At 33.0% G+C, this 26399-nt stretch overlaps 1 protein-coding gene across 1 annotated transcript in view; it reads left to right on the top strand.

Moving 5' to 3' along the window:
- The window catches only part of LOC132716748 (heat shock 70 kDa protein 12A-like), a 99258-nt gene that overhangs the window by 1087 nt on the left and 71772 nt on the right, over positions 1-26399 (top strand). The window lies entirely within an intron of this gene.

Below are 26399 nucleotides of genomic sequence, written 5' to 3'. Positions count from 1 at the left end.
TTACGTAAAGTTACAAAGTTACGCAAAACAATTTGTTGACTTAAAATTTACGTAAGTAAGACTGACATCGTCTTTGAATAATTTCAGTGTAGGTAAGCGAGATTTTTAGAGACGGATGTGATTGGTAATATATTTAAATGGTGAAAGCGGCTCTATAAAAGTAAAGTCTAAGTAAGGGAAGGATAATGTATCTTTACGGATTTATTAAAAATTAAATTTAGTAAAATTACATATATCAATATGGAAGTCGTCCTATCAGCTTAAAGACGAAAGTCTTTTAATTACTATCTTCTTCTCCAAATATGTACTGGTATCCCATACCGCCTTTAGTCGTGGTTGATATCGACTGAAAGTATTATAAATCAGTTATAAAGTGTTCTATATTATTTAAACTTTACGAGCTTATGTAGATTCATTTAGAATTTTATAAATGACATATCGAGGGTTGACCGCAAACTGCAGTAACTTATATGAAATAAAGAAGGAATAACAACATTCTTGCGGCCAATCCTCGATATAATATTAACTGAATCTCAGTAAATTTCATTTGATTTATACTGTATCAAGTAAATGAAGACTAATAGGAGAGTATCTCAAAATGATGATGACCTTTGTACGTTCATGAAATTGTATGATTTGCAATGTACATTAAAATAATTATCTGTTGCAGTTTTTATGGCAAATATTCAGATATCATTACTTCACTAAAACAGTACAATGATGACATAAATCGTTTATGTCTAATGTTTGCATGTGGCGTTTGTGCGTCATCGTTTTTACGCATGCATTTAGCATGTTACAGTGTAAAATCGTTAAACATCAAGGGGTTTTCATTACTTGATAGGCATGAAATAAATAAATAAAATAAAAATGAATAAATAGTTTTTTTTTTAAATTCGTGTTAAATATTTCATATAAAATGAGAAAAAATCCATATTTTCACTTGAGGACATAGCAGTTTTTTCACATCGCAAAACAAACAAAAAAAACCTTTAAATATCTTCTATGATGGATCATATGTGGTTTTCCTTTCTACTCTATAAATATATTTATTTAAAATCGAGGGAAACGCGTGTATGATGGATGGCCGTTGGCACACTATATATTTAAAAGTACGAATTGCTCAGCAACATTCCTGATAGTCCCTAGATGACTCTACGAAATACTAGTTTAGCCTTTTTTATAAATGTTTTGCTGTCATTAGATATTACCAAAATGCCTTTTAATTGACTGATTCTTTAAACCTTCTTTGATGAGTTACGCACTATTTTAACGTAAGTTAAAGAAAAACTTACGAACAATTTGTGAACTACACTTGCGATCTACGTAAGTTTAATCGTTAGCGTGAAGTTACGAAAAACACGTACGAAAAACTTACGCAATGTTACGCTGCCCAGGACTTGCTCCATCAGGCGTTAAACTTTTTACCATTGAAAAAGGCAATATCAGCTTCTAATTGTCTATAAAAAGATGTTATGATACATGTAAAGAAAAGGATTTTCAAAAAAATTGCATTAAAAGCCTTTCATATCACCGGGAAAAGTGCATACTGAAGGGAAATTTATTAAAAATAATAATATACATCCACCAAAAGTAAAATCCTTAAATATATGGTTCAAAACTTGTACTTCTTGATTTAAAATAAATTTCTTTTGCTAATACTTTATAGAAATAACATAGAGACTAATTCTAACTTTCTGTACTTAAAGGGGATGACGATGACATGTTCGTGGTCCGCACTAAGCAGTGTTATGCTACATTTTATACCTTTTTTCCCCGACATTGTATACCCTTTTTCCAGATGGAAGTGCTGTAAACATACGTTAACGAATGTGTGGCAGCAAATCAATTTCAATGATCGGGCAGTTGGACAAATATTAAAGCTGAATGCCTCCAGATATAATAACGAAAATATCTTTTTTAAAAACGAACTTAAAATTATTTTTTTAAAAAGTAGAAAGATGCCTTTAATAATTATATTGGAATAATGACTGATTTTGCAATATTTATCACCATATTTTTTATAAATGACTTACGCATTAGGGTTATTGTTTTGCATAATTTTAAACCTCTATTTAGTAATTTTAACTTGAAAGTATTTGCCGTTTGCGGTGTGTGTCTGTGTGTGTGTTTCTTTTCTCACTTTAAACAATTTTACTGTTAAATACATTTTCAAATATTTTTTTGCAAAAAATGGCATGTATCTGGAGGCATAAGGTTTTAAAACAAATGATCAAGAAAAGACAAATACAAACAATTAGAACAACAATAAAAAAAAAATGGGTCAGCCGGCACAGCTTAAAGTTTTCCTAGTCAAATGATAAATACATTGAACATCCTCTTCAAGTTTTGTTATAAAACTATGAGTAACTTGATGTGAAACTTGCATTTGATGCGAATAACTTTTACTAGAATAAGATCTAACGAGACAAGGTAGCGTAGAGTTCGATCCTTTCTGGCAAGATAGATGATAAAAACGATGATCGTTCTAAAGTGATGATATATGTCATGTGTTGTAGTTCGGATCGTTATATTCGTCCCAAGAATCGCAAACATATTATTTTTTTCTTGCATACTCTACTATGTTTGAAATTGGTTATCTCTATCAATTATTTTTTCATGGAAATCAGTGCCATTTCATCCGTTACTTTTTTCTTACATTAGCAAGGAAAACAACGGAACCACCAGTCTGATATGCAAAAACGCCATCTTCATGTACAGTTTCTTTCCCCGCCAATATAGGATGATCTGTATTCTGTAAATCATTTTGTGATTCTGATTCTTTAATTCCCTTTGTTTTTTGTATCCCTTTCAACGGGCTGAACGCATAACTGATTTGACAGTTTAAAACGTTGACATTGGTATAAAAGTGCATAATCACGTGGTCTGTTGTTTTGGTAATATTTTCACCCTTAAGTTGAAAGTTAAATCTTGATTTTTGTCTATGTTTCTACTATGTCTTCTACTATTCCATGGTCCAGCAGACATTGCTTTGCGTCCGTTATTACCAATATTATTAGTCCTTAGATTGTTAAAACGCCTGAGGATATAGATGGATGCAGTTATCGTTGAAACAGTGATAAATTAGGAAACTTAAAATTTACATGCTCAAAGAACCAACAAGAGCTATCACTGTGTACGTGATCTTAAACCAAATTTTAACTCGACCTATATTTTACTAGGTTTAACTTTTGTACCAATTATTACTGCTATAATGGCCTTGTTACAATAAACCGATAAACATAATCTTTGGTGAAAATAAGCGACAGAGATAACTTCGCGAAAACAAAGTGGTCGTTTGTTGCCAAATTTGAACTCAACTTTTATATTACAATGTACCATGTTATGTTTATAAATGTATAGACATTATAACAATAATAAAAGAGTTATCATTGGCAACCAGGAATAAGACAGAACAGAACAATAACTTTATGATAAATTAGTGGTCTAAAACAACAGCCCAAACTCATTTCTAACTCTTTTTCAATTTCGTTAACACTGACATTGACCATGAGGAGGTCAAAAGGCAATTCCCAATTCCACACGAAGTCTGTCTACATGTACCAACTTTAATCATAATATCTGATTCCTTACTCTTATAACCACACCGAAACCATTTTTCTATATTTAGTAACAGTGACCCTGGCATGAATTTCGAATTTCCAAGCGAGGACTTTACATTTGTTTGCTATGATACATATATCATAACAATATCTCATTCCTTACTCAAGTTACGTCCTAATTTAAGTGTTAGTGTCCTTCACCTTAATCCATGGGGATCCAAAAGTATTTCCAAGCGAGGTCTCTTCATAAGCTAGCCATATAATAATTGTGAACATATTATCTAATTTTGAATTCTAGTTATCGTCCAGAAGCCAGTTTTTTTCATACCAGTGACATTGACATCAAACCTCTAGTTAGTTCAAAAGCAACCTCAAGCTAGATTCTGTATAAGCTTGCTATAAACCTATATCAGTTCCTTGCAAAATTACAGGTATTAGTACTGGTAATAGTACTGGTGTGCTACTTGACTAGAATCCCTAAAGAAAGCCCCATAACGGTATAATTGAAAATGTTGCAGGTTAATTATTGCAGTTTATTTGCTCCATAATGCTTGCGTTATAACAAAGAGATAAAGAAATACCGGAAAACGTAAAGAAAGCTCAACACAGCAAAATAAAAATGTTGTTGGCTCGTCTTGATTTTGAGCTTATTTATCAGCGGTAATGGTAAAAGCAGGATTTCATCCACATCTACTTACACCGGTTTAGCAGAATTCAGCATTTAACATGAATTGGTTAAATTTTAAAACATCTGCATATGTGTTTATATGGCGATAATCATGGAACCTTCAATGTGACACGCTCGTGCCATTTCATGAAAAGCGGCATATGGTCCCCAAGTAGAAAACATGCTTGTGTCCTTAACGAAAAAGCAAATGGTTTAACTAAACAAACTGGAATTTTGAAAGTGGGTAAGCATATCACAGATTACCTTCAAAAAACAAAAAAACAAGGAGTATCTTTAAAGAACGAGAATAAAGATCAACAACGCAAAGTCAACGTTCACAGGACGTTGTCACCCAAGCTACCACAGCATGGCACCCAGAAGGCACCAAACCAAAACCGGGAGTGGACATAAGGGCGGCGAAAGGAGGAGAGGAAAACGTTATGTTTGAAAGAATAAAAACTAAAACGCACCAATATGGGAATTAAAGGAACAAGGGCTATAGGGGTGAAAAGGGCGGGGTTATACTATGGTGAAGTAAAACTGCATATATTATTTCAAAGTTTTCGTTCAAATAGATATGTAAGGAATGCTTGCATAACAATGACAAAATAATTAGTTCTTGTAGCTAAGATAAATATAAATATTATCGCTTACATTTTTTATTTTTAGGTAAAAACTATCCCTTACATTTTATTTTTGATTTACCAATGAGGTTTCCCGATTTCAATTTGTATTTTAAAAATGACCAATGATAATTCTTCTTATATTCAGTCCTTATCTGATAATTTTACGGGAAGATATCAGATGTCAGCATGTGTTGTTGTGCACCTGGGTTTTTGCATATGAATGTATTCAGTATTTGTAGAGTTATTGCACTTGACTTAGATAAAAGGCTATTTTCAACTTGTGTCGCACGTAACTTAAAAAGTATTTGACCAAAAGTCATGAAACTTTACAGGAATGTTGCTCAGCATGTGAAGTTGTGCATGTAGGGTTACGCTTGTGGATTTATTTTGTTTTGCCAGAGTTATTGCCGCTGACTTAAAAATATGCAATTTCTTTAGCTTTTGATGCACAGATCTCAAAAATTATTTGACCTAAAGTCATGAAGCTTTACAGGAATGTTTGCATGTGGAATTGTGCACCTCGGGTTTCACTTCTGGATTTATTCTGTTTGTCAAAGTTATTGCCCTTGACTAAGAAAAAATTTGCAATTTTCAACTTGTCATGCACATTTCTCAAAAAATTTCTGACCTAGGGTCATGAAACATTACAGGCAAATTAATTAGCGTCTGAACTTGTGTACCTGGGGTTTCGCTTGTGGATATATTCTGTTTTGTTAGAGTATTGCCCTTGACTTAGTAAATATTTTCATATTGTTTCGTGCGTAGCTCAAGAAACTAGTGTCATGCAACTTTACAGGAATGTTGGTCAGCATGTGTTGTTGTACACCTGGGGTTTCGCTTGTGAATTTATTTAGTATTTCTAGAGTAATTGCTCTCGAATAAGTAAAAACTTGGGTCGTGTGTAGCTCAAAAATTATTTAATCTAAAGTCTTGAAACTTGACAGAAATGTTGGTTGGTATGTGTAGTTGTGCACACGGGGGTCTGGTTGTGAATTTATTCAGTATTTGAAGAGAGTAATTGCTCTTGACTTAGTAAAATCCGTTCAATTATGTTTCTTTTGTTTTCATTGAGTGCTTAATTTGGAATCAACCAATTAACAGGAATAATGATCAATATCACGATGAAGCTCCTGGGGTTTTGCATGTGGATAGTTCTAGTCTTGTTAGAGTTATTGCCCATGACTAAGTATGTATCTGAAATTTTCAACTTGTTTATGCATACCTCAAAACGTATTTGACCAGTAGGCCTAACGGTTTATTAGAATGATGGTCAGCATTTGAACTTATGCACCTTTGTGACTGCTTGTGATTTTATTCAGTATTTGTAAAGTACTTGCCCCTCGTTTACTTAAAGCTCACATCTGAGCCATGTTTGCTTAAGTGAGCTTAATTGACTTTTACGTAAGTTATTAAACAAGATATATTTGTCTTAATATGTTGTGCACATTTGTAGCCTTGAATTTTGAATAGAAATATAAACAAGAGCACAAATAAGGCAGGCACTAATAAAAATTTGTAGGAGGGATCAAAAACAATCTGTCGATAAGGAAAGAGACCCATTCAAAAACGTGTTTTAGTATTAATTATTAATTGTTAAATCTAAATCATTCTTGTCATACTAAATGACACATAGGATTGGAGCATTTCTGACCCTATGTGCAAGATTCACAAACTTTTGTAGAGGTCTGATAGAAAAAAATGTAATGCCAAATATATATTACAATTTTTACAGACAAAGAGTAGTGGAAATTCCTTATACATTAGTATACATAAAGCATTTGACACTTCAAGGGCTAATTTGTACCTATTGGTCATAGGTATAATACTACAAAAAGATACCCCCACCCAAATATCTGAGATCTTTGTTTTGTAGTGAAAGGGTGCATGTATATAATTATGGTTATTATAGTCTACATCAACTTGGTTAGGGAATAAAGCCAATTTTTACCTATAGGATTATATCTTTTTGTAACTTTTGTTAAGGTCCACTATTCAATGCAATTTGTCAAATATTTAAACTTTTGACATTGTGGTTTCACACAATACGACTACAATATGTTCCTATAAATCAAAAGACCCCCAGGGCAGGGCAATATTCCTGCATAAGTCTCTATTTCTTTAGTGTCGCCCCTTGAACGGGTTCAGTATTGGCAAACTTGTCTTGATTAATATCAATCTTGTAAAGGTCCACAATACAATGCTACATGCCAAATATGTCATTTCCTGGCATGATAGTTTTACACAGTAAAACTTAAAATTATTTCAATATACAAGTCACTATGAATCAGGTGTCCCAAGATAGGACCAATATTACCCAAGGGCTAACTTATATCATTTTTTGCCTGTTTTGTTGTGGTACACAAGGCAATGCTACATGCCAGATATCTTTGGGTATTTAAATTTCAAGCAATAAGAAACAAGGGTATTTTACTATATAAGTCAAGTTACCGATGAGATGGGGCTAATTTTGATCTCAGGAAAGCCAATACTTTTTTTGCACATTGTTTGCATTATAAGTTATATTCCTGCTTAATTTCTACGGTTTAAAAAATTCACAGCAGACACAACATTTTGAAAATTTTACTTGAAGACTAAGTGTGACTCTGACCTTGATCTGAAGAAGGTCCAACCTATGCCCTGCATTATCATCTCATTATCGTTAACGTTTCTGTCTACCTTCCATTGTACAGAAAAGATAAGCCGAATTTTTTTCGGGCACATAAAAACTATAGAATTGCCGAAACTGACTTCTTTTTTAAATACGATTTTTATTGCACATGTGTTAGATAAAATTATTCAGTAAGTTGGTAGTAATCATATAAAAACATTGTACCATGTGATAGGGAAACTATAGACAGAGAAACTAAATGAATTATTATCATAAATCTACATGTATTATATAGAAACCTTTAGTTATCTCGTGTGATAAGCTATTTATCATGTGTACCAGTATATTTCATATGAAATTTAATCTGAACTTTTTTAATTTGCGATTATCCTACTCCTAACTTATTATTTTGCATTATCCGATGACACAAATTTTTAACAACGCTCTAAACATTTAAAGTATCAAAATATAGATTCTGTCAATATAATTGCCCATTTCACTGCGATGTCGGCCATAACACGTACGAGTTACGAACGACCTTGGATGACGTATTTCGCCAAAGCCGCTTTATACTGACTTGTGCTATTAAGAATATCTTTGTTGACATGACACAATTTCAATACTCATGAAGAAGAGTTCATTTTATTTACTTACTACAATGAAATAGCTGTTTATAAAAGTCAGTAAATCACTTATGTTTTTTGGAAAGAATAATTTGTAAAAAAAGTTAAAAGCACATGGTAGTTCTACAAAGCGTAAAGCGTTACGCAAAACAAAACAACAAAGTAACACGTGTTAGGGCGCTTTTACGCGAATAAAGGCGTAGTAACGCGAAACGCATTGCTTAATAATGCGAATAAATGCGTTATAAAATGAAAAGCAAAGGCGTGATAACACAAAACCAAAGGTGTTATAACGCAGCACAATGGCTTTGAAGCACGAATTCGATACCATGTTAATGTTACCCAAATAGCTTAGTAACGCGAGAAAGGAAAACCCATATTGATCTGAATTAATTGCTCAAGATATATATATATAATTATATTATTTACATTTACAATAATTATCATTTGATCAGTGCGGTAATATTGTGAACTATTTGTCATACTTTTATGATGACTCTTTGATATTTGTATATATAAGGTGACTTATAGATCCATTGGGCCAGGTGTAAATGCAGTTTAACTTAATTTACATGTATCATATCATTGATTTTATACATGTCACTATAGTTATAAATTTCTTATCTTATCTTATATGTGCGTCATATTTTAACTAATCTACAGATATGTCCTGTATAATAACCTGAAAGTATCTTCTAAATAGAGCTTTCTATCTTAAACGGACTTCGTAATACGGAATAAGTTTGGGGATTTTCTCAAACACTTTACTATGCAGAAAATTAAGATAAAAAGGTCAAAACGCTAAAACTATAATACACTGGTTTTTCTGCATGTATTTGGTTGTTATAGTATTCTATAAACCATCAACATATTAAAAAGGAGACAATATAACCATAATTTACTGAAGAAAGACTGAAAAACAATACCAATGGATTTCAACGTCAACAGTTTATATAATCATTACATAATGTTGCATAATTATTACTCAAGAAGTATAATATTATGGGTTTAAACTCAACCTAGATTTAATTTTATTTTAAAGTTTAATGATATTTAAACATATATTGTTTAATAGACATTTCATTCTTATCATTCACTAGTCTATTATGGAGGGCGATCGTTGCCAAAATTCCAGACATGTAATGTGTTCCTTTTGACAACTACTTTTGAAAATGCGAACATGTATGTCTAGCATTTTTTATTGCATTCGTGCACAGCAAATGATATGCCTCTTAATCCAATCTTTTAATTAAAGGCACCTGCTTTTAAATAACAAGTTTACATGTAAATCTTAACAACTGACCTAACATGGAGAACAACAACACATTTACAAGTTCGTATCTACCATTGCATATAATACATAAGCATGTTTACACACTTGTAGATATATATCTGTACCTGAAAAACACAAATGAAATTTTAAACTCGAATGCAGAAAATATAATTTAATAAAACGTGTTCCAGTCGTAGAACTTCAACAGTACGTTTACACAGTTACATGTTTAAAATGACAAAAGTAGATTCACAAAGTTAGACGATTCTAAGTCATGCATGACGCCCCGCCTCTCTCTGAGTATTTGCGATCTTCTATCACGGAAATGTGCGGACAGGTATAATACCCGTCGCCTCTCTCCTATTACTCAATAAAGTGAAGGAAAACACGGCGTCCATTCTAACTTTTTTTATTTCTATAAAAAGTCCAATATTATTGGTATCAAATGAAAGATTACGCCATAAGCTTTCTATGAGTGCCTCGGAAATAAATATGAATTAAATAGATGTATAAAATTTTTAGGTTTTTTTACTCTGAAAATAACACTCTCGAATTGGTAAGAAAAATACGGCATTCCCTCAAAGTTTTTTTAAGTTCGTAATATATTTTGATAATTTTGGATTGAAATAAAAGTGTGCTTCATACGATTTATGATATATAATTATATAATGCCTAAAAATAAAAATGAATTAAATCAAACTGAATTAACTTTCGTTAAAAAGTTTATCATGTTACTTTCTGTAAAATAGAGAAAATAAGAATCCCTAAAGAACGCTCAAAACGACAAAATTGAGAATGTTGCAGGCCCGGTTTGATTGAGCCTGCTCATGGACGGTAATGGAAATAGCAAGTTATCGTCCACGCCCCCTAGCACCGGCTTAAGCAAAATTCAACATGAACTTGTACAATTTTGAAACATCCGCAGATGTGTTAATATGGCGATTATCATGGAACCTTCAATGTGACACGTAAGTGCCATACCATTAAAAACGGCATATGATCCCCAAGTAAAAAAAAAACACTCTGAAATTCAGTAAGAAAAACATGGCACCCCCTACTTACTTTTTTTATTTCTTTGTCAATTTTGATAATAAACAAGATCATCAAGGAAAGGCGGCGTTGATAATTTTAGACTCAAGTAAAAGAATCCTTTATGTACTTTCTAGTGATGCCTTAAAAATGAAAATTAATTATGTAGAAGTATTAAAAAATAATTTGTTTCTAACTTATCGTTGTTTATTTTTTTCTCTCTTAAATCCACACTCATGTATTCGGAAAAAAATAACGTCGCTTCCTTTAGATACTTTATTCAAAAAGGAAATTGAATATTGAATGAAATTTAAGACCATAAGCTTTGAATAAGTATATTAAAAATCTGGAAACAAAGTGATCCCTCGGAAGCATTAATCACAACAAAATTACATAAGAATTGCAGATTCGGTTTGATTGAGTCTGCACATGAGGGATAATGAACAAGTGCAACATCCCTCACGCCCCCTAGCACCGGCTTGAACGGTACTCAATTCTCAACACTTAATAGCTCTTGCATCAATGATCCCGAAGGACCAGAAAAACACTGAAGTGAAGTACGGGGCAACTTTTTACAACTGCCACACGGAACTTGGCACCTGCTGTTGTGAAGTAATAAAATCTGGAAACAAAATGATCCCTCGGAAGCATTAATCACTACAAAATTACATAAGAATTGCAGACTCGGTTTGATTGAGTCTGTACATGAGGGATAATGAACAAGTGCAAAAAGTTTTAATTCATACTGAAAATACCTTATTAAAGATTGTACATATGTGCTACGGATAAGTATTTTCTTGATTTCGGAAAGGAAATCTCGGTGGCCGCTTTAAAATCCTATTTTTGCAAATACTTGCATAGTTTTTGTTGAAAGTGAAATTTGTGTTAATACATTTTTCAATTTTACCAATAAGAATATTGGATGGTTTTTACATTATCAATAAAATTACTCCCTTGAAGTTGGTCATTGTTTCCCTAAAAATTTCCAAATCGCCGATGTTTCTCAGGAATATATGATAAACAAGATCAACAAGGAAAGGCGGCGCTCAATGAACGCAACCCTACATGACCCAGCAACAAGAACAAGTGGCAAGAAGCCCAGGCGGACCCCAAACAAAACACAGGACAGGCCACTAGGCATAGCACGGACAGGCTAATCACTAAAATGATAAATAATTTGTAACTGATAAGAACACGATGTTAAATAATAAGGTAATGCACAAGTTATCTTCATCATAAAGGTAAAATCAGCAATTTTCAAGTGATGTTGCTAGTGACAAAACTTTTGTAACAAATGTAACATAATTATATATGTTATGAAAAATGCCGTATGTTGTCCTTCAGTTTTATTTAAAAATATGGGAGAGGCGCCGTTTTATACCTGTCCGCAATAGAAGGTCGTAAATACTCCGAGAGGGGCGGGGCGTTATGCTTGACTTAAAATCGTTTAACTTTGTGAATCTACTTTTGTCATTTTAAACATGTTACTGTGTTAAGCGTACTCTTGTAGTTCTACAACTGGTAACACGTTTTCTTAAACTCTATTTTCCGTATTCGAGTTTTACAATTCATTTGTATATTACAAGTGTGCAAACATGCGTATGTATTGCATGCAATGGAAGATACGAACTTGTAAATTTGTTGTCGTTTTAGATGTTAGGTCAGTTGTTACGATATATATGTAAACTTGTTATATAAAGGCGGTAACCTTCAATTAAAAGATTGAATTAAGAGGCATACAATAAAAATGGTAGGCATACAAGTTCGCATTTTCAAAAGTCATTTTAAAAAGGAACACTTTACATGTCTGGAATTTTGGCAACGAACGCCCTCCATAGTCTATTAGTAAGTTATCATGGCATAAGGCTCTTTATATATAGAGTGAATGGTTCTACTTTCACTCACACTGGCCTTTAAACTAAGTGAGATACATATTACTGATTTAACATATATAAATGTTTTTAAATACGTTTAGTTTAAATTAGTTGCTAGTTTTCACTGCGGTATACCGTACCCCAGATATTGCTCGATATTATGAGGACTTTCACCCCATTTCGCGACTTTGAATGGGGAACGAAGGTAAGTTCAGCGACGATGTTTTCAAAACCAATGGCTATTTCATTTATCTCAACGGGTTTTATATATCCAGAGGTATTTGTGTAGCTCTAAAAGACGTAAAAGTATTACAGATATTTGTAAAATTGATAAAACTACCCCTAAACGATCCGCTGCTCACTAGAAAATACTGACCACGATACTGTAGAATCGTTAGAAATTATTATATTACCAATATAAAAAAATCGAGCAATTTTTTTATTCACAATCCAAGTATGCTTTGTCCAAATTTCAGGCAAAAAGTGTGAAAGTAAAGAAAGATACAGGCCAAAAAAGATACAAGAAAGTGTACCGAGTATTGATTTTAAGTGAACAGGGTATTGCAAAATAGCCCAACTTTAGTGTACAGTGTATTGCACATTAGTATGGAAAATCGATATTTTTGTCTGATCTTCACGTCTGTTTTTCTATTCCATTTCATTTTGCTTATAATGTACTGTTAATATGATATTATTCAAATTTTTCAGATTCAACAATGCATTTTCAGTGTTATTACTGTTCTTTTTCTACGGCAAATACAAAGATTCAATTACCCATTTGATTGAAAAATCACACTATGGATGAAATAAAGTGTGTGCAGGGTCAGAATCAGGGTCGCACGCAGGGAAGAACCATCGAAATTGACGATAAAAAATCTTTAAATACATGTGATCAAGGAGACCCATCTCTGAAAAGGAGAAGAATAAATAACATATTTAAATGACATTAATAATAAATTTTTACAGGGCAAGTTTGCCTTAAGAAACATATCGACACTCTTAGTAAAATATTGGCACGAGGGCTTATTCCGTCCAAGCATGCCGTTATGGTCTTAACCTTTTATTGCATGAGCATATTGCAAAAATGGCTGTTTTCATTGAATTAAGCCTCTTGTTACAAGTTCAAACTGCTATGAAACTATAAAAAATGCTTCAATACTGATCAAACTGAACACAAATGTTGGCTGGACCACAGCTTGTGGAATAGCATGCTCAATTTTAAATTTCCAGTTACCATAGCAACGGGGGACGTCTCAAAATTGCCAAAAAATCTCTATTTTGCGTTGTTTTTTTCCCCATCAAAACTGATTTCAAGGTGCAGCAACTTCTCAATTGATTGAGATAAAGTCCAAGGTTTTCGGCGTTGATTACATGGTACCTTTAAATCGACCGGACGCCATTTTAGTCCCCCACAAGTCCCAAATCTTCTTGGCGATTAGAGGGGCTACAGTCCCACTTCAAACCCCAAAACAGAAGGGGGCACATCCCCCCTGTGGCACCCTCTTGATGTACCTTTTTAATGGCGATGGCGCCGAAAAAATGATCACTGTTTTGAACAACATTTCTCAACCGAAAAAACAGTGCTTGTGGCCTAAATAGCGCATGTTTTATACTATTTGAGGCTTCAAAAGGGGTGGGATATATAGCCTTCTAAACACGCCTTTATGAGGAGGTAAGAGGTTATGAGGAACATAACTTTTTTATTGCATCTGCTGCCCTTTATCATAATTTTATCAAAATCTATTATTCGTTTTTTTTAGCTGTACCCGCTCGGCAGTCATACGGTAACTCATTGCTTATGACGTAACAAATTTCACGTGCAGACGGTCTGCCGTTGCTAGAGCGCAGGTGCAAAATGACCGAAAGTTACCATTATATGGATTTTTGGCATTGTAGGAAGTCGGTTGATATTAGATATTGGCATGCTTGCTCAATACCATCTTGAGGCAGCATTAATGCACTTTCGATGCAGTTTGTTACTATTTAAACTAAGATATGCAATAATTATTAACAAATTCTGGAAAGGTTGATCCTTCGATAGCAACAAGAACTTTTTAAACACAGAAAATTGCCGAGTTCGTTTGACTGAGATTTTTCATGAGCAGGAATGAAAATCTGGATTATTCCAGTAAAGTACTGCCGAACTCTGCATATTCCGAACATATAGTGTAAATATAAGTATACACAATAAGAAATATTGAAAATTAAATGTAGTAAATACTCTGTGTTTTCTACTTACATTTACTCTATATTGATAACCAATACTCGTTACACTAAAAAGCAATACTCGTGACACCGGCGGACAACTCCAATGCATTACTCGGTACACTGACATGTGTATTTATTCTCAAAATGCACCGTCATCTGAGGTTCTATTGTTGATTGAACATTTGCAACATAAACATTATCATCATTATCACATTTCACTCGATTCAAGTTTTTCTTTTAAGGAAGTATATGCACAAAAACATCAAATTTGACTGATCCAAGCTCATTTATCACGTGAGCAAAGAGACGAATTTTACCTCCTTATTACATTTCAAAGCTATTTCTTAACATTTTTAGGTTTTCAGTAACTAGAGAAATTATCGAAGTATTTGTTATTCTACAAAATTTATATCAAACAAATTCAAAATGACTAAATTTAGCCACTGAATTTACCTTCTTTCCTCGTTGAAGTCGCGAAATGGGATAAAAGTCCTCATAATATCGAGCAATATCCGGGGTACGGTATACCGCAGTGATTTTGTTGTTACAAATATTTTGTAAAACTTGATTATTTTTAAAATCATGGTCAATGATTCTGCTGCAAAATTTGTCATGAATCATAATCTATTTTTAGGATAGTTATGTAAAGCCCTATTGAGCTCTTATTAGCTTAAAGTCCTGGACCAATCAGAGCAGTTCTGCATTTTACTGGTTCCACTAATGTTCTGGTTCCTATTAGAGTGCATACATACAGGCACTTTACACAATTTTGACATACTGCTGCTAATTGTTGAAGAGGTAACATCTCTAAAACCTCTCTAAGGTTGATTAAGTAATTATTTAATTTATTTAGGCACTTTAGCATATAAATGAACCGTAGGGATTATCTAAATTCACTGAAATATTTTTGATAAATTTGTAAGTAGTTTTAGTAATTTCTTTTTACAGAAGTAGTTAATATCTTTTCTTTGTTTTAAGTGGCAGCCATCTTGAATTATTAGATCTTTAATTTTTTTGTTGATACAGATTTAAACAGGGCTTGCTACTTTTTAGGTTTATTACTTTAACAGCACATATTTCATATTTCAGTTATTACATTTTTAACAACTTTCAACTGTTTTAAATCTATTTATAATTAGTTAATTCTAATAATCACATTTTTTTGTTTAAATATCAACAATATATATTATAGTACTTATTGTCAACTTGTTAAGTTTTAAGTAACTTTTAGTTAAGAGTAAATAAAAACTTAGTTGATAGAACATTTGGTTGATTTAAATTTATTCAATATTTGTGTTTTATTTCCCTTTGTATTCAAAGGGTGGTGTCATCCTGACGATTAAATTTATCCCATTAAAGAGTATTTCTTAGCAAACTAAAAACATTAACAAGAGTAAATAAAAGGTAAAAAGTAACTTAATTTATTTATAAAAATAAAAGTTTTTAAATTTTCAACACCACAACAATGGTGCCAAGTGGGATAGAGGCCTACTTCTATTTATAGAAACACTTAATAATATATTTATAAAACACCACAACATATACTATGAAGTTACACTTCAGTGTGAATTGTACGAAATTCTCGAGCGTTAGAATTTTAAAAACGTCGCCATCTTAATCCACAATAACTTGCGTGTTGATGGCGTGGAAGTGACAGTATCAAGAATATAATTGTCCTTGTGGCCACAAGTGTGATGTTCCATCTATTGCACCAACTGTTTATCCTAGTAACCACGTTTATTAAACCAGCCAAGTGATGTAATGCGCAAATGCTGCATAATATGTACGTTATAATTTAGTATTTTCTGAGATATTTGGAAAAACTTTTCTTTCGCGGAGTAGATATTCGAATCAGTTTAAAAAAAAACGGTGACGAATATCTAGTACATAGTCTAGAGGTGGCTTCTGTACGTCAACTAAACATGACCGTACACGGTTAATATATTCTAAAGCATCTGGCGGGGTTGAACTAAAGCAGGATGTAATGCTAAAGGTAGCCTCGCCTGCTAGCGTTCATTCGGAAAATCTAAATACACTGTGCAAACAGTAGAGTAGCGAAATGTAACACAAATAATGTCAAACGTAACGAAAAACGTTTAATTAGCAATGGACAAGTTTTCCCGCGCAAAGGTATTATTGTAAGAATATCTGTATTTTTCGAAACCATGCGGCTAAATCTGTAATCGTTATGCCATATTATACTATTATTGTATAATTGTAACGATCGAGATTATGATACAATTCACACTGAAGCGTTACTACATATTATACATATATTAGTATGGTTATACAAATATAAATACGACGATGATGTTTAGAGCTCCACAGTCCACAGAAAGTCAGTCATCAAGAAATACAGGTTGGCAATAATAACGCGAAGATGGCAGTTCAAGACCAAGTTCAACACCAGTGCCGGCTGTAAGTTCAACGTAATCGACCGTCTCAGCGCAGGGGGACTCTGTTGCAGATCAAATAAGAGAAAATCAAGCTTTCTACAGGAAATTTTTGACCGAAAAATATCCTAAACTACTTGTTGAACTAGGCGTCAGCAGTAACAGCAGTGATGATAATTACACACAATGTATTGCCACTTATAACTTAAAAACAATCGCATCTTGGCCATTTGTTGATAAATTAGCACTACAGAAACTTGTATTGTTTTTCTATTTTTATATAATTAATGTAAATATTGTCTCCATCTTTAATAAATTGGTCGTTTATAGTTATACTATAACAAGCAAATACATGACAAAAACCGGTGTATTACAGTTCTAGCGCATTGACCTTTTAAGCATATTTTCCTCACAGTAAAGTTTTGAGAAAATCCCCCAATTCATTCGAATAACGAAGTTCGTTAACGCAGTCCGTTTAAGATAGAAAGGTGTATTACGCGACTGTGTCTTCTAATGGGGCTAAAGGTAAAAGTAGTGTGATCAACGGAAGGTATATTGTTTCATATTCGATTCAAAATGTTTTGTGTTCTTTGTAATAGGTATATCTGAAAGGGTAATAATATTTTCGTTAAGTCAGAATTAGAAGACATTACCTTTGCGGTAAGTAACAGACTGATCAAATTACGTAAACGTATATAGGTGGGTGATAGTAAACCCCTTATTTCCAGAAAGTATTTCCTAATACGAGATTAAAGATCAGACTGTGGCATCCGGATGGATCCGTAGAAAATATAAAATAAAACGCATATTTATCTTTTGTTTGGCGTAATAACGCCCTTTGTTTCACCTAATAACGGCATTTTTTTGCGTTATACCGCCTTCATTCTCACAAGTACGCCTTTATTAGTGTTAGAACGCCTTTATAATTATGCTGGTTTATAACGCCTGTTGATTCGCGTATATACGTCTTTCGGCTCGCAATATTCCACATATTGTTCTGCGTTATTACGCCATATTTTTTAGTAAGAATGCTATTTTAGCGCCATACCGTCTACATTCCCGAAATAACGCCTTTTATAACGCGCTGTTATAACGACTTTTGATTCGGGTTTATACGACTTTTTGCTCGCGTTATAACGCATATTGTTTTACGTTATAACGCTTTTGTTTTTTTTTTGTTATAATGTTTTCGTTCTTATATATATTAATAGCCTTTATTCACTTTATTAGACAATTCATTTTGCTTTATTCGCATTATCTCGTCTTTTCTCGGTATTACGTCTTTGGTTTCGTGTTATGACGCCATCTGCTTCGTGTTATAATGCCTTTCACATATATTTCTTTATTTCATTTGATACTATCAGGCTTTCATAGTTTTCCACGCATATTTTAATATGTTATGTTTAACCCGTAAAGGTCAGTCTCGCAATCACGTGATCAAACAGTTTGGCGAGATGGCGATGTAGTGCTGCTTTTGTTTTACCTTTTAAAAATTGGTTAATAAAAATATACATAGTTTATGTCAAATTCCAGATTGTTCACAATAGCCCAATTTTCAGCGTACACTTTCTGTCACACAATAAATACCGGTTTGCTGGATACTTTAAGCTAAACAGTTATTGTCATATTTTTATGTCAGCGTTCCTGTAACTCGCACGTTGGCATTACTGTCCGCAAATTTCATAACTGTTTTGTATATTGTCTTTTTGCTACAACAACCATTTGAAGAAGACCTCCAATTACACCTTACTAATCTTGACTTTCATTCATCAATGACCTTGAGATACAATGTTATTTGTCTGAAGTTTTCTTGATTTTGTAACTTAGATTTTTTTATAGGATTGTCTTCAAATTTAAACTTAACAATAGTTTTGGAGTGACCTTTTGTAACCAGACAGACCTTGAACTACATTCATAAATAACATTGACTTTAAAGGTAAAATAATTATAATGTTCTCCTTTTTGGTGTAACTGGCAATAACTTTGTAATTGACCTCTTATTAAAATACAGTTTTTTTATACGACCTTCTTGTATATTAAACAGAAATATTATTGACTTTGGATCATTTATGAGGTTAAATAATTGAATTTTAACCGATAATTGCAATACTTGACTGTAACTTTGCTATACTTGACTTTAACTTAGTAATTAATAAATGGGTTATCTTCATCTTCATACTTGGACAAACAACTTTTAGGACAAGTCCATCTTAAAGTTTGAACTGACTTGAACTTGACATTTAAATGTCATTGACCATCAATGTCAAATTAATGAATTTTACTTAAATTGTCATAGCATTTCTGCATGTATTTGGTTTACACTTTGGAAAAAATAACTTGCAACAAAACAAACATATTGAATGATTTAGATGTGACTTTAGCCTTTAATTGCTGAAGCGTCCTAATGTCAATTTAACATGTTATATAAAAACGGATAATTTCTACGTAGGAGATAAAAAATGCCTAAATAGCTGTTTTAAATTCTAAATTTCACCATTTTCGTATTAAATGTTGAATTTTGCATAAGGCGATGCTCGGTGGCGATGCTTTGGCGTGAACGGTAACTTGCACTTTCCAGTATCGTTCATGAACAGGCACGATCAAACCGAGCCTGCAATATTTTCAATTTTGTCGTGTTTGACTTTTTTTAATTCTTAAGGGATTCTGTTTTTCTCTATTTCATTGTCACATCCGTTCTGCCGTGTGGCGGCTTTAACTCCCAGTACATTTAGTCAATGATGCTATATTTTTGATTCTTGAAGATCATCGTTTGGCACGACAATATTGTTGTGTAAACATGTTGTGTGGTACTTTTAGTTTCCTCGTTTTGACCCTTTTCAACTTGAGTGTTTCCTGTTGTCCTACTTGAATACTGTATAACCACCCTTAGGATATGTTGCCTGCTTTTTAAATTTGTCTTTTGACGTCTTGTCTGTGATATGCAGATTTCATAAACTCAGATCCCCTTTCAAAATTCCATTTTATTTAGTTCCGCCCATTGTTTCCTCATTTAGAGCACATGCATTGTTTTACTTTGGGATCATACGCCGTTTTTCATGGCACTACTGTGTAACATTGAAGGTTCCATTATGACCGCCGTATGAACACATCTTCGGATGTTTCTAAATTCAAAATTTCACCATTTTCGTGTTAAATGTTGAATTATGCTTAATTCGCTGCTAGGGGGCGTGAACGGTAACTTGACAAGGTAACTTGTCCATGAACAGACTCAGTTAAACCGAGCCTGCAAAATTTTCAATTTTGTCGTGTTGGAATTTCTTTAAGGATACTGTTTTTCTCTTTATTTATTTTGTAAAAAATCTCTGTACAAACTAGGACAATTCAAAGTCAATCATATGCAGACAGAATGCTTTGCAAAACTTAACATTCGTGACCGATATCTCGGCGATAGAACAAGACACTTCACCTTCTTTGCGATTTGCGAAGCATTATGCATGTTAAAATTGAAAAATGAATTATATTCTAGTTTGAACAAAGTTAACCTATACACTTTTTGTATATTCAATATAACTTAACGTACATAATACAAAATCATCGTTTAATATGTGTAAAGAATGACATCTTTACCGAGTTCAATTTTCGGAACAACTTTTATTGCTCAACAATTAATTACATTATTTAGACCTAGTTATTTCGCTTTAATTTATCATCTCTAGCTATAGCATAAGGGTATTTACTAAAGCGGCAAGCCAAAATATTAATTTGACACATATAAGTTATTTTCCTTCATAAAATGCTATCCTAAGTTATGCTCTAGTATACATGTCCGTTGCACCAAGTGGTTTCAGCAATTTGATATGTATCCTTCGAAGGAGTTATAAAGTCCTAATTAGGCTTTTTATATTCTACTTAGGAGTTATAAACTCCTTATTTGGCTTCTTTATGTCCTACGTAGGATTTATAAAATATGACAAACAAGATCACCAAGAAAAGGTGGCGTTCAATGAACGCAACCCCACACAACCCAGCAACCAAGAGCCCAGGATAATCCCAAACAAAAACAGGACAGGGCACAGGGCAGAGCACGGACAGGATAGCCAATTAATAATGCATGAAAGGATATAGTAATAACCGATAAGGAAATGTCAGAGGCAATTGATTGATTAATAGGCCCACAAAGTAAATGGGAATACAGTAAGGGAGTGGGACTTGAAGTACAGGGGAATGGGAGGGGCAAAATAAAAAAAAGGGGCAATAGGGAAGATACTTACCGTAGACGAGAAAACAACAAGGGAAACAAACAAAAGTGTCACTAAAACAGTATGAAATAACAAAAAACTGGAAACAAAATGGTCCCTCGGAAGCACTAATCACAACAAAATTACAAGAGAATTGCAGACTCGGTTTGATGAGTCTGTACATGAGGAATAATGAAAACGTGCAACATCCCTCAGGGCGCTGCCTTGGAACGGTCAACCGTAAAATACTGCTGGGGGGGGGGGGTTTAAACTGGTCAATGGTGCACCAAACCGCACTCTTAGTCCTACAATGTTCCTATAAACGAGACAGTGTAAATAAAATGAATCCCACCGAGAAAACTCTTATAGTTGTTATGGTTACAAAAGGTGAAATAAGTAAAACCGAAATGATCACGTAGAAACATGTAAAAAAAAAACAATGACCATAGCAAAAGTACTCAATGTCTTAAATGAAGATAGCGCAACAAGAAAAACACCTACAAGGGCTCGACGAACAAGGCAGAAGCCGAACATTAAGGCAATTTCGTCCCAAAGGGCTTTAAGAACTGTCCATCATAGAGTTCATTATTTTGTCTGTCAGATATAATCAAAAGAGGAAAGCGTAACGTCCAACTGTAAAATGGTTGAACAAAAAGCATGTGGTATGTCTTAAAATAGTAGGGTAATAACATCTTTTAATAAAACGTTTAATAATTTTAGTAAAGACTACAGAAAAATGACAATGACCCAAGATCTTACGAAGTTTGTAAATAAAGACTCCATAAAAATCAGGCTGGCTAATCCCTTGTCACAGAAGTGTTTTTTAAATCACTTTTGAATTTTAAAATTAAATCAAAGTTACGATTGTAAAATTTTGTAGGATATTTACGTAATGTTTAATAGCGGTAGCCCTGTTTGATTAACTTGTTAGTAATGAAAATATTTCTTTCGTTATAATCCTTTCCGTTGCTACAAGCTCCAGCGAATTTAATTAACCGAGAAACACAAACCCCGTAAGATGTTGTATGCAATATGTCTTCATCTAAATGTGGATAATTTACTGCATGTGTATATCAAAATCCTAAATTATAAAATCTAACGTGGGACAATGCCTACGTAAGAGTTATTACCTCCTAATAACGCTTTTTTATCTCCTACATAGGAGTTATGAAGTCCTATTTAGGATTTATAAAGTCATACACATGTACGTAGGAGATACAAACTCCTTACTAGGCCTTTTTTATCTCCTACGTAGGAGTTATAAAGTCCTATGTACAGGTTCTAAAGTCATAATTAGGCTTTTTGTATCTCCTACGTAAGAGTTACCTTTTTATAGAACATTTTAAATTAACACCAGGACGCTTCCGTATTTAATTTAACCCTACTGTCAAGGTCAAATTAATGTTATTGTCTTTTTTTCTCTTATATTTATGACATTTGGACCATGTGCACAGTTTTAGATGTAACATTGAACTTAAATAGCAGCAGACCTCGACAAATTTCGAAAGATTTCGACAAAGTGACTACCTTTCTTATCCTTAGATGTACAGCTATGAAATTTGGTACATCTGCACTGTTTTAGATGTAAAACTGAACTTTGATGTCAGCTGAACTAGATTTTGATAAAGTGATCTACTTCTTAATCATATGATATATAGCTATTTAATTTGGACCTTTGCAAATTTTTATATCAGCCGACCAAGATAGTGTCGAAGATAGAAAGCAATATTGTTCCCACGAGATATAACTCAGAAAAAAAAGATAAAAAGGTTGATATCCCTTGACCACGAGTTAGCCGATCAATCAAATGAACACATCTAAGTCGTAGTAACGAGTTAGCTGACCAATAAAATCGAAGGTCGAACTCTTGTATCTCGTGCTCGTGGGAACAAGATAGCATTTTGTTTTCCGTTTTTCTTCGAGTTATATCTCTTGGCTCGAGATAAGGAAAAATCGGTATGTTCTATCTGTGCTTCGGTAGAAAAAAGTTTAACTTCGTAAAACTTTTAATTAGAAATGATGACGGGTCGTCGACGTTGACAGCTCTCAATATACTTCCTATAGTGAAGCTTAAAATGATGAGCATACTCTTCATACTGTCATCTATTTAAGAAATAACATCGGTCTGAGATGTGTATATCGGTTATTTAACACCGGTTTGGAGTTTTGATGCGTAGGAATTGACCACGAAGGCCGTAGGCCTGAGTTGTTAATTTTGTCGCATCAAAACGACAAAACCGGTGTTAAATAGCCGATATACAACTCTCAGGCCGATGTTATTTCGATTCTAACACGATAAAATAAGGAAAATCACTAATGTTATTTTCAAGCGGAAATAACTTCTGGTGCCGATTTTCATATAACGCTGTTCGATTTTCGCACCCTACTGCTGCGAAGATATAGAAATTATTAAACAAAAGAAATAATAAGAAAAAAAACGTTATTTTGTCAAGTTTTCGACAATAAAAACTTACGTCGTATTGTGTTTACATCAGTGCACCATTATCGTTCTTGTATGTTTCAAATAACGTCAGCTTGTTTATGAATGAGTTGTTTACTTAGGATGACGTCATTACGCTGCTTACGGATTGGCGCCATTTTGTCAAAATATTTATTAACTGATATGGATCTTATATGTGGCGTTAGTGTATGTGAGATGTTTTTTGGTATTGTATGAAAATAAAAACATTATACGAACTGCAAATATAGATAAAAATGCTTTTTATTGTTGCTTTAAAATGCTTTGTAAACTATACAATCGAGGGTGAAAACATAACAGCGCATATACAAGTAGTCCCTAACCGGTGTTTATTGGCAGTTTAACACCAGTTTTTTTCCTTCTTTGTCTATAGTGACAAAATCACGTGAGTGTTAGAATTATATTTAAAGATTCACCAAAAGTATTTTTAGTACTTTTTGCGATATCTAGGTTTTGTGTTGTATTTTCCATATTTTAAGTCTATTTGTCGCCATAAAAATCAAATTTGTCAACATTAGAAGTTTCATAAAATATTTGCGGTACTTTTTTCGTTAACATGGGATCCAGATTTAGTGGACGAGTTTGCTAACATTGGGGTTTATGTGCCTTTTCTTTGATCTTTATGCGGCACTTTTCCACATAATCGTGTAAATTTACCACATAAACCAGTTGGTTTATGGCATTTTCTTTTTAGTAGAATAGTATATGCTGTATACTTAGAAAATGGACCACTTTACTTCGTGTATTGGTGAAGTAAATATTTAAAAAGATGACCGGGGGTTATTTTTGGGGTCATTATAGTAAATATTTTTTTAAATGGCCCAGGGTAATTTTCATTCAAAATACTCACTATTATAGTAAAAGCATATCTTACTTTGAGAAAGTTAGAACCATACTAAAGAGCGTTTCATGGAACTAATCTATACTTTTGAATTGTTAAGAAACATTTTCGTGACTCTAGTAAGGCTCAAACGCATGGTTGAGAAACATGACACCTTTACAACTCGACCATCGCTTCCCTTACAATATTGACTTGCTAAATATAAAACCCCCACTCTCCTAGCTGTGTAATATGAAACCATAATTGTATCAATTTTATCTGTATCATACAAAACAATGCTTGTTTTTGTTGCTATTGATGCAATAAAACCAAACAAAATAATCGACAAGAAGTTAATTTGTTTTGGTGTTTTCCTATAAAATTCAATAAACATCAAGTGAGAAAAAAAAGGTGCAGCACAAATATGTCATATCAACCAAACAAACCAGTCTTATATACATGCAACTACAATAAACACGCTTATCTAAGGTATTTTATATGTAATTATATTCTTTATCAGTATAGTCAGTATAAATATGGTCATGTGTATGTCTATTAGAATGTGATGTGTTTATTTGTGCCAAAAATATTTAAAAAAAATAAAATAAACAAATAAAACTTAATAAACTGACATTATGCTCATTTTTTCGTTGCTAAGTAGAAACTTGATTAATTAATTTTAATTGAAAAGACTAGTATAATGATCATTGGCTAAAATAATTATTAAAAAATGGTAAGAATAAAATATAAAAAGACTGTTCAACTTGTTTAATCAACTTAAGGTTGCAGGTACTTTCTGAATGATTATTTATATATTTTTCATGAATTGCATGGGTTTTTAAATATATATTCGCGACCAAAATACATGAGATCATTTAAAATGTCTCGACTTTATCTATTACAAGTGTAGTCAGCATTCACTGTTTGCACCTAAATGGTATAATGTCACTTACACAGCAGATTTAATTCAGCAATTTATGAAAAACTTTTGAATGATAATATTGTCTTCTAGCATTTGTTATGTTATGTATATAATAATGCATATCCTAGAAGATTTAGTTGTGTAAATTGTCATAAATTGCAATTTAAAGAAGCCAGCTGCACCAGTCGAATTTGCATCTCCTGAAAGATTTCTCAGAGGCAGTTGCCTAAAGAGCGGCTTGTCATCACTGACCGGTTGAAGACGAAACGGGAAGAGGCCTAAAAGATGAAGGATAAGGACAATATAGAAGTCCTATAAAGTTTCTTAAATAAATAATTTTAACATGTCACACAAAAGAAGTCATTCTATTTAGAAACGGAGCTGCCGTGGTTTGTAATAAAATGATAATGATTTACTTCTTATTTTGTTAAAATATTCCCCAAAAGTACTGTGTCTACAAGAGAGTATGCGGTATAATAATGATAATGAGACAATAAAAGGTTAAACTCAATTTAATTAGATATGCATAAGTAACTCTAGACATGAGGTGGTTCTTCAAATGTTGTTGTAAACTTTGTTACTCAAAGGCAAATAAAATTGGATACAGTCTTGCTAGTAATAGATATTTGGGTTACCTTACACCGACCCCAAAAAAGTTTGTGCGATATGTCTTCCTCCAAAATTGAATATTTTGAGAATATCAAGAGAATAATGTTTCGTTTTTCGTGAAATATGGAACATATTTTCGTGAAACATGATAAAATGCCACAAATATGAAAAATAACCTTTTTTTTTATTTAATTTCATTATCAAAGTAAAGTGGTAACGAATTCCATTGCTTGCTACGCAACTGCATTTGTACAGCGCGCAGTAATATGTTTATTATCTATAGATGCGTCTTGTTTTGCATCGGATGTTTGTCGGTACATTGTGACGTCACAAAAAACAACTCTTTAAACGTCTGTACAGCGTTAATGACTGGATTAAAAATATTGTCATTCGGATTTATTTTCTTAGCTCATTTTCTATCATTCTAAATAGTTTTGAAAACGAAATTCAACAAAAAATTGTTTTGTATTTATCAGAGTTTTAAAACAAAATGGCGAAAGAAGTCC

The sequence above is a fragment of the Ruditapes philippinarum genome, unplaced genomic scaffold (genome assembly GCF_026571515.1).
Source record: "Ruditapes philippinarum isolate M1 unplaced genomic scaffold, ASM2657151v2 ctg889_1_1_1_1, whole genome shotgun sequence".
In the NCBI taxonomy this organism is placed as follows: Eukaryota; Metazoa; Mollusca; class Bivalvia; order Venerida; family Veneridae; genus Ruditapes; species Ruditapes philippinarum.
Note: the sequence above shows the minus strand (reverse complement) of the source record. Positions and strands in the feature narration are given on the sequence as shown.